Source organism: Lepidochelys kempii, chromosome 7 (genome assembly GCF_965140285.1).
Source record: "Lepidochelys kempii isolate rLepKem1 chromosome 7, rLepKem1.hap1, whole genome shotgun sequence".
Lineage (NCBI taxonomy): Eukaryota > Metazoa > Chordata > Testudines > Cheloniidae > Lepidochelys > Lepidochelys kempii.
Genome location: NC_136386.1, coordinates 31,257,892 through 31,267,329, shown reverse-complemented (window position 1 = coordinate 31,267,329; position 9,438 = coordinate 31,257,892).

Below are 9,438 nucleotides of genomic sequence, written 5' to 3'. Positions count from 1 at the left end.
GGGAGGAACACCCTGAAGGATGCATCTCCCAGACAAAGAAGCAATGGTAGGGAGAACGAGGGTACAGCTGCTAGGCTGAATAGGTGCTGCCCATGGGAGAGAAACTGAGGGGCCCCTGGTGTTTGGGGTGAGCTTGGCCAACACAAGCAATATGCCCTGTGCCCCATAGTTTAGTTGGCCACTGGAACTTAGGAGGCAGGCTCACAACTATTTTCAAGATCAGAACAACCTACCCTGTGATGCAGTGTGCTCCCTCCTCCCTCCCCCAGAGTCTTGCCCTAGGGAGGGGCTTGTCCAACAGAAATATCCCATCCTGGATGCAGGCAGGGCTGGGAGAGAGCTTCCCATCTGGGTTTGAGTGACTCATTGGAATGATCTTTCCCGCCTCTGAAGCAGCTGACCCTGAACTCCACTCTGCTGCTTCAGCCTTTTGCTCAGCCCCGGTGGCTTGGGCCTGATTTGCACACCGGACCTGGGGAGAGAATAAGAGCGGCTCAGCTGAAGCCCACAAGCTGTGAGGAGCATGCTTTATAAGCCCTTGCTTTCAGTACCTAGTGTGCCATGAGCCCTGCATGGGATGATTGTGTTGAATCCTGCTCCCACCTACAAAACCTGAGATTCCCCTGTACTATTAAAAAAAGTCTGTTAATACAGTGTGTACATAGAAATGGGTTTCAGACAATTATTTTGTTAGGTGTGGCCTAAAAGTTTGTATATTACTTTACTGTAACACCATGATAGGTCTTGGCTACGCTTGGTAAACTGACAAGAGTTTAGCATTTTCCTTCAAACTCCCACCATCTTTTTTTGACCACCCAAATCCCACCTGCAACAAAGTACATTGTACTTGCTCCTGCTGCAAGGCTCCATGGCACACCTTTGGGGGGAAGGGGGGGGGCAGGCTGCTGTCCTGGTCCATATGCAAGCAGGGCCAGGTGATAACATCCCGGTCCTGGAAGCAGACGTGGGCAGCTGCTCAGGTCCAGCTCGGGCCCGGTGGGATCTGGCTGTGAGCGGGACAAGCCCCTGTGACACGACAGTGCAATGCTGATCAAACAGCACCCCCGGCGCAAAGGAGAGGGGATTGGTCTGGCTTTCCAGCTGTGCTTCTCCTCCCTCTCACTGCTGCCACAGACATCCGTGCCTCCAACCTTGCAAAGCAAAGCTGGCTGCCTCCTGCGACCATCACTCCGCAGCCATCCCTGGCCGAACCTGGGCCAGCTGCATCTTGGCTGGTAAATCGCTATGGAGACAAAAAGAAGAGTGAGGTGGTAAACTTCAGCAAAGCAGCCTAGACAGGTCCCCCCACCCAGGGTGAGGGAAGGAGACAGAGCAGGCTTGTGGCAGGCTCTGTACAAAGGGGATGTAATCCCCCCTTTATTAGCTTTCTAAGGTTGAGCTTTTAGGGCATGGCCCACACAGCACCCAGCAAGAAAGGGACCCTGCTCCCAGCTGCAGGGGTGTGCAGCACTATCCTGAGACGCATGGAACAGGCTCCCGCTACAGTTCCCCAGCCAGGAACAGAGCCAATGGGCTGGGCTGAGCCAGGAGGAAGAGCAGTCCAGCTCCTGGAGCTGCAGCGCACAACCATGCCTCACGGGTTAGGGGGGTCCCTTGTGGAGCCAGGTGGGCCTTTCTCCAGCAGAAAACACCTCTTTATTTCAGCCATGGCTTCCTGGGGAGGAGGCGGGTTAGGTTAGGTTCGTGTCTCAACTTTGAGAGGTTTCCAAGAATGTTTCAGAGTTGTCGAACGCTCAGACAAATCTACTGGCTCTTACTGAAACCTACTGGGGTGAGTGTAAGTTTCCAGTTGTGCCATCAGTGGCTATAATTGATTTAGGGCAGAGAGCATGGGGGGCGGGGAATTGGGACTATGAGGATAATGGTCATACTTGTTTCCCAGTTGCTGATAACTCAGAAGAAAGTGAGCTCGACTGTTTATGGATCAACAGATAAAGTGCACAATGGTTATCGGTCAGCATCTGCTACAGCTCACCTAATCACACTGGGGCGGGGGGTTGCCGCCTCATAACACATCTGTCTACAGTGTGTAGGCAAAAGCCTGTGTGATCATGGGAGACTTCACTTTGAGTGACATGTGTAACACGTGCTGGAGTTCACACTGCCAGTACTAAAACATCCTTGGTACCTCTAAACAGAAGGGGACAATTTTCTAAAGCTTTAAAATTAAAAAAAGGGGGGGTGTTGCAGCCCCTATAAAGAATTCTGTCCTATTAGACCTTGTCCTAACAGAGAGTGGAAGTGCTCACCAAACTAAAAATTAATGGTAGCTTAGCTACCAGTGCTCATGACTTGATCACATGCCAGTTTCACAGAGCTGAGAACAATTTTAATCAAATCAGCTGGAAGGAAAAATTTAATCAGAAAAATATTAATTGGTAAAAGTCTCACAGGATACCCAGAAAGCCACAATACCACACTTGTGGAAGACAGCTGTGCTGGTTAAGAGCGTTTAGAGGGGAAATGAAGGCAGCAATAAATAGATTATAAACACATGGAAGAAGAGGCAAGTTGACAGTACTGAATGCAAGTCAGAAGTTAGGCATTGTAGGAAGTTGATCAGGGAAGCCAAGAGATAAGGAAAAGCTATGGCTGGCAGTATTAAGGAAGTTTTTTTAAGCTATATACACTTTCCATGCTACTGGGTTCTATGGAAGCTGTTAGAAGCTACTAAAGTCAGATATTTAAAAAAAAACAAACCCAGCAGATCTAGATAACTTGTACTCAAGAGTTTTAACAGAGCCAGGTGAGGAGCTCAGTGCAGAGTTACTGTAGCCTTGGAGCACAGGGAAAGTTCCAGAAAAAAGCTTATCTGTCAGTTTAAAAAAGGGGTAAATGGTATGATGGTGTTAATTATAGGCCTGCTATTGACTCTGGACAAGATAACGGAGCAGCTAACAGGGGACTTGATCACAAGAACAAAACAAGTCAATAGGGGTTCCTGGAAAGTAGCTCCTGCCACATTCCCTTTTCTGGAGGAGTTTGGTTGATCAAGGTAATAGCACTGAGGTAGCAGATGTCTGTAATGCATTTGACTGTCAAAAACCCAAACCCTCTAGAGTTATGGCACATGTGACACGAATTAAGAACTAGCTAAGGGATAGGTCTCACCATGTAATGGGAGTGGTTATTAAGGGGGTCTGTTTCCAGTGGGGTCCCACAGGAATTAGTTCTTGGCCTTATGCTCTTTAACATTTTTATCTGTGACCTGGAAGAAAACAAAATAGTCACTGATAAAGTCAGCTGATGACAAAGATTGGGGGAGTGGTAAATAATGAAAGGGACAGGTCACCCATTCAGAGCAATTTGGATAGTTTGATAAACTGCCTACAACCAAACTATTTACATTAAAATACACTCTACATCTAGGAGCAAAGAGTGCAGGCCATATACATACGCAATGGAGGTCTTGCTCCTGGGAAGTGGCTACTGACAGCGGTGTGGGTCATCGTGGATAATCAGCTGAACACAAGCTCGGTGCGATGCTGTGGCCAAGAAGAGCTAATGTGATCCTGGGATGCGCAAACTGGGGAATCTTGAGCAGGGAGATCATTTTCCTCTGCATTTGGCAATGATGCGACCTACAGCCTGTTCTGGGGCTTACAATTGAAGAAGGATGTTGAGAAATTGGAGGGATTCTGAGAAGAGCCAGGAGAAGGATTACAAAACATGCCTTATAGTGAGAGACTCAATCTCTATTTAGTTTGCCAAAGGGAAGATTAAGGGGTGACTTGAACACAGTCTGTAAGTAGCTACCTGGGGAACTGATAGTTAATAATGGGTGCTCCAGTCTAGCAAAGAAAGGTCTAACAATCCAATGGCTGGAGATTGAAGCTCGACACAGACTGGAAAGAGGACACGCTTTCTTAGCGTGCACCTTCGTAATTAACCCTTGGGAAGGCTTACCGGGGTCCAGGTGGATTCTCCCTCGTTGACAGTTTTGAAATCAGGATGGGATGTTTTTCTAAAGAGATCTGCTCTGGGAATTATTTTCGGGCAGTTCTCTGGCCTGTGTCGTACGGGAGGGCACAGACCATGATCCTAATGGTCCCTTTGTGCCTTAGAATCTATGACATCAAATAGTAGAGGTCTTAAAGGAGTTTTTAGAGTAAGGGCCGGGGGAGAGCCAACAGGTGCAGAGGAGTATGTGATTCAACCAGACACATTCCTTAGCGGAGGATTTATTAGAAGGGGAAATTATCACCTAGGAAAGAGGAGAGGATCGACATTGATAACATAGGTAGGACCTAAAGAGAAATGGTCAAATGAAAACAGTCCCAGTCAATCACATCACATGGAGGCAGATGAGTAAATATGGACCAATTTGATCAGTAGGCCATGTTGGTGGGGAAATGGCGCCATGCTAAAAAAGTCAGACTCCAATAAGATGATGATCTTGAATCAAACCGTACCGTGGAATCGCTATGGGCAGAATGTCTATGCTTGAATAATGAGAGTAGAAATATAATCCTGACCAGCAGAGTGATGGTGATTGCATAATCTCAGGGGAAATGAGAGGCTATACAAACAGAAAACCCAACAATGGAGGAATTCAGCTATCTTTTTATTGACAGGGGACATGTCCCCTCGGTATGGGATGCTGAGATAACATTTCTAGACACTGTTAATGACTACTTCTCGCAGCAGCTTGTCCTGGGACCCACAAGGGGAGAGGCAATTCTTGGTTCGATCCAAAGTGGTGCATGGGATCTGGTCCAAGAGGTCACTACAGCTGAACTGCTCAGTAACATTGACCATAAGGTGATTAAATTAACATCCTTTAGGGCAGATATAATCAAAGAAACCCACCATAGAAGCATTTAACGTCAAAAAGGTGAACTACTCAAAAATGAGGAAGCTAGTTAAATAGCAATTAAAAGGAACTGTCGAAAGAGCAAAGTGCCTGCAAACTGCATGGAAACGACTTAAAACACCATAACAAAGGCTCCAACAACGTGTTGCCACCTCCACCACCCTCGCCCTCAAAAACAGAAAATCAGTAAGAAGGTCAAAAAATGCCACCATGGCTAAACAGCCGAGTAAGTGGCAGATAGAGGCAAAGAAGCATCCTTTGAAAATTGGAAGTCAAATCCAAGTGAGGAGAATAGAAAGGAACAAACTCTGCCAGGTCAAGTGTAAAAGTACAGTTAAAAGAAAAGGAGGACTTGTGGCACCTTAGAGACTAACCAATTTATTTGAGCATAAGCTTTCGTGAGCTACAGCTCACTTCATCGGGTGCAGCAGCTCACGAAAGCTTACGCTCAAATAAATTGGTTAGTCTCTAAGATGCCACAAGTCCTCCTTTTCTTTTTGCGAATACAGACTAACACGGCTGTTACTCTGAAAAAAGTACAGTTAGACGCAAGATAACTCGAAGAGCAACTAGCAAAAGACAAAAATTAACAGCTAAAAAGTTTAAGTACATCAGAAGCAGGAAGCCTGCCAAATCGCTGGAGGATTAAGGTGCTAAAGGAGCACTCAAGGAAGACAAGGCTATTGCGGAGAAGCTTAATGACTTCTGTGCATCAGTCTTCGCTGCAGAGGTTCTGAGGGACGTCCCCACACCCGAGCCATTCTTTTTCAGTGACAAATCTGAGGAACTGTCCCAGATTGAGGTGTTGATAGGAAGTGGGTTTGGAACAAGTTGCTAAATTATACAGTTATAAGTCACCAGGACCAGATGGTACTCCCAGATCAGTAACTGGTTACAAGACAGGAAACAAAGGATAGGACTCAATTATCAGGTTTCTCAACGGAGAGCAGGAAGTGGCAGGGTCTCCCGAAGATCTGTACTGAGACCAGTGTGGTTCAACATATTCATAAGTGATTTGGAAAAGGGGGTGAACAGTGAGGTGGCAAAATCTGCAGATGATACTAGACGCCTCAAGATTGCAGTCAGCTTTAGACTGAACTAAGAGTTACAAAGGGATCTCACAAAACTGGGTGACAGGGCAACAAAATGGCACATGAAATTCAATGTTGCAAAGATCGAGGGCTATAAAAGCATGAATAGTGTGGAGAAAGTGAAGTGTTATTTACCCCTTCTTACAACCCAATGAAATTAATAGGCAGCAGGTTTAAGAACCATAAGGCAGGACCCTTCTTCACACAACATAGTCAGGTTGTGAAGGCCAAAATTATAACTGGGTTCAAAAAAGCGATAGGTAAGTTCCTGGAGTTTAGGTCCATCAGTGGCTGTTAGCCAAGCTGGTCAGAGATGCAGTCCCATGGTCTGCGTGTCCCTCAGCCTCTGACTGCCAGAAACTGGACGATGGGGGCTGGATAACTTGATCAATTACTCTTTTGCGTTCATTCTCAGAAGCATCCGGCCCTGGCCACTGTCAGAAAACAGGCTACTGGGCCAGACAGACCATGGGTCTGACCCAGCACGGCCGTTCTTATGACATTTTCATAATGAAACTCTCTGGTTAGCAACAGTTGTGATTGGCACTTTAAGCTAGTTGGACAAAAAATTTTAAAGAGGTCAAAATTGACCTACTTCAACAACCTGAACTGACTGAAGTCTGGAAGTTTAACTCTGTCCCCATTCACTTGGGGAACATTTCAGGCTCTTGTAAGTGCTCCCAGGGAGGAAGGCACTTCCCTGCCATGGGGACGGCTCAGTCTCTGCAGCTATCCTAGGAGGAAGGGGGACTCGCCTCAGCACCCAAATGGTTACAGAAACATGCCTGGGACCTTAGGATAGAGTTGGGTCAATAAGGTTTAAGTTTACCAGCAACTCCAAACACACCACTCACGTTTGTTCCAGCTTGAACCAAAACCAGCATTTCTCAGCTGCACAAAAAAGGCTGGAAAAAATGGAATCAGACAGAAGTGCTGCATTTTGACACAAGCCAAAGGTTTTCCATTTGGGGCATTTGTTACGAGGCCAGCAGAACGCCTACCCGGGGCGGGAGGAGATTGCAAGGGCCTCTCTTCTAAGTCTGAGCCCCGTGGTGAGTACTCACCTGGGAGAGCCTCCGTCAATTCTCTCCCAGCTGGATGCAGAAAGGGATTTGAACATGAGTCTCCCACATTGCGGCAGCCATCCTAGCCACCGGACCCTGGGCCTGTTGAAGCTTGTCCCCTTTGCCTAAAATACTTCAGCGACTGAGCAGAGACAGGGCCATCTGCCACGCCCATGGCAAGCGCCCTAAGCCACTGGGCTACGGGTTAGATGGCAGGTCCTCGCTCCCCCCCTTCCCCGCCATGCTCAGGCATTTGGCACATCTCGCCCTCCCCGGACTTGGACAGATAGCTCAGAATCAAAGCAAGTGCCGAGCTGGGTCAAAGTGAAGCGCTACCAGTTGACATCACTGACGTGTTTCTATGCCCTCGGGGTGGCCAAAGCTGGGCAGGGAACTCGGCACTTGTTTGCCAATGGTTTTGGGTTGGCCAAACTCCATTTCTCAGCAAATCAGCTCTTGGCTGAAGAGACATCCCCCAGCTTTACCCGTGGGTCTGGGTGTCCGAGCCACGAAGGCCCCAGCCTCACAGGCGTCTCTGACCCGTCAGAACTCCTCCCCCCTCAAATTAGAACCCCAGAGTCCCAATGCTGTCCCCACTCAAATGGGGCACAGGAATCCCGTCCAACCCCCCTACTTTTGCCAGAGTGGAACCCAGGGTTCCTAGTACCCACCCCAGCTCCACCACAGCAGAAACCCAGCAGTCCTGACATTCTCCCCCGGCCCTGAGCCCCGCTCCCTAAGCCTGAGGCATGGGGCACAGAAATCCTGAGCACACCCCCTCCCAAAAAAAACCCCTTCTTCCCCACCAGCATGGAACCCTGGAGTCCTCCCCCGCCCCTCCAGGCCCCGCCACATTCCCAGAGCAAAAGGAGATGAGGATGGGGACCCGCATCCCGCAATGTAGCTCCTGTCCCAGGCTTCCTCCCGCAAGAGCTCTGTGGCGGCAGATTGCTAGGTGACTGCCCAGGAGTGGGTCTTGCAACACCACCAGCGAGTGGTTCCCCAGGCCTGGCCCAGCCCCAAATCCTCCCTCGGGCAGACCCCTCAAGGAACAAAAGGCTTTTAGGGCTGGTCTCTGCCCCCCCAGGTCCCCTACTCAGCGCCAGTGAGACTCCATTTCCAGGGCATGCAGCCAGCTGGCTCCCTGCTGCAGGGAACCCCCAGTTCAGCGCACCACTCTGCCCCCCCCAGCTCTGCTCACACCCCTCACTCCTGACCCACAGCCCCCCCTCTAGCCCCACACACAACTCCACCGGTGCCCTTCAGGCCCAACCCACAGCCTCCTGCTGGCTTCATACACACTGCTCTTCCATTGCCCCTCACTCCTGACCCACAGCCCCCCCACAACTGCACTGGTGCCCCTCAATCCTAACCCACAGCACCCCCCACACTTCCACCAGTGCCCCTCATTTCTGACCCCCAGCCCAGCCCGGGCACCTGCTGCTGCTCACCCCGCTAATCTGTATTCGACCCAACAGCCGCTGCTGCTGCCTTTGTCTCCTGCTCCAGCCAGGTGTGACGGGGACGTGGGGGCTGGGCACCCCCCCGCCTAGCGGGAGAGCGCGCAAAGGAAATTCATTACCAAGGCTGCGCCGCCAGCCCAGAGCCAGAGAGCGGCACATACCGCCCCCACTCCCAGCGCCTGTCCCCGCAGCAGCGGCTGCCTGCCCACCCAGCCCGGCAGGGCACTTGGGGCACAGTGAGCGCCACGCTCCGGGCAGCGTTTAAGGGGCACACCAGCCTCGTTACCTAACTCCCAGCCCCCCCATAACCACCACGCCCCGTCCCCACCCAGAGTGCTGGAGACAAGCCAGGAATCCTGGCTTCCAGCCCCTCCCGCAAGCTCTGGGTCACCGCCCTGACTGCTAACAGGAGCCCCCCAGAAGAACAGGGAATGGGGAGTCCTTTGAATTCCAGCCCCCCAACCCCAGCTGTGGGGGCAGCCAGCCCTGGCAGGGAGGAGGGGAACAGAGAGCACCCTCCTGGGGGAAGGGCAGCTGCAGTGGACTCCTGGGTTCCAGCCTCAGGTCGAGAAGCAGCCCCAAGACCCACAGCTCAGGCTGTCAGCCTGAGCCTGCCTGGAGAAGCCTTTTAAAGGCACCTGCTCAGCCCCATTAGAGAGAGAGAGAGAGTGAGTGAGAGTATGTGTGTGTGAGAGAGAGAGAGATACTCACCTAATGCAGGGCCCTGCCCGGGGAATCAGGGAGCTGGAGTCACTGTCCCTGCCCCCTAAATACCAATATCTGAGTCTGGGACATTTAGTGCAGCCCCCATAGATCCTAGGAGTCCTGAGTGCGGCACGTCCCTACTGCAGAGCCTGGAGGGGACACGTGCCTCTGAATTCCTGCACTGTCCAGACCGCAAACCCTCCCCACATGCTGTGGTCGTCTTGGTCCCTGCTGGAGGGAATGAGCCCAGCTCTGTGTCTGGCCCTACCACCCCCTGCTGG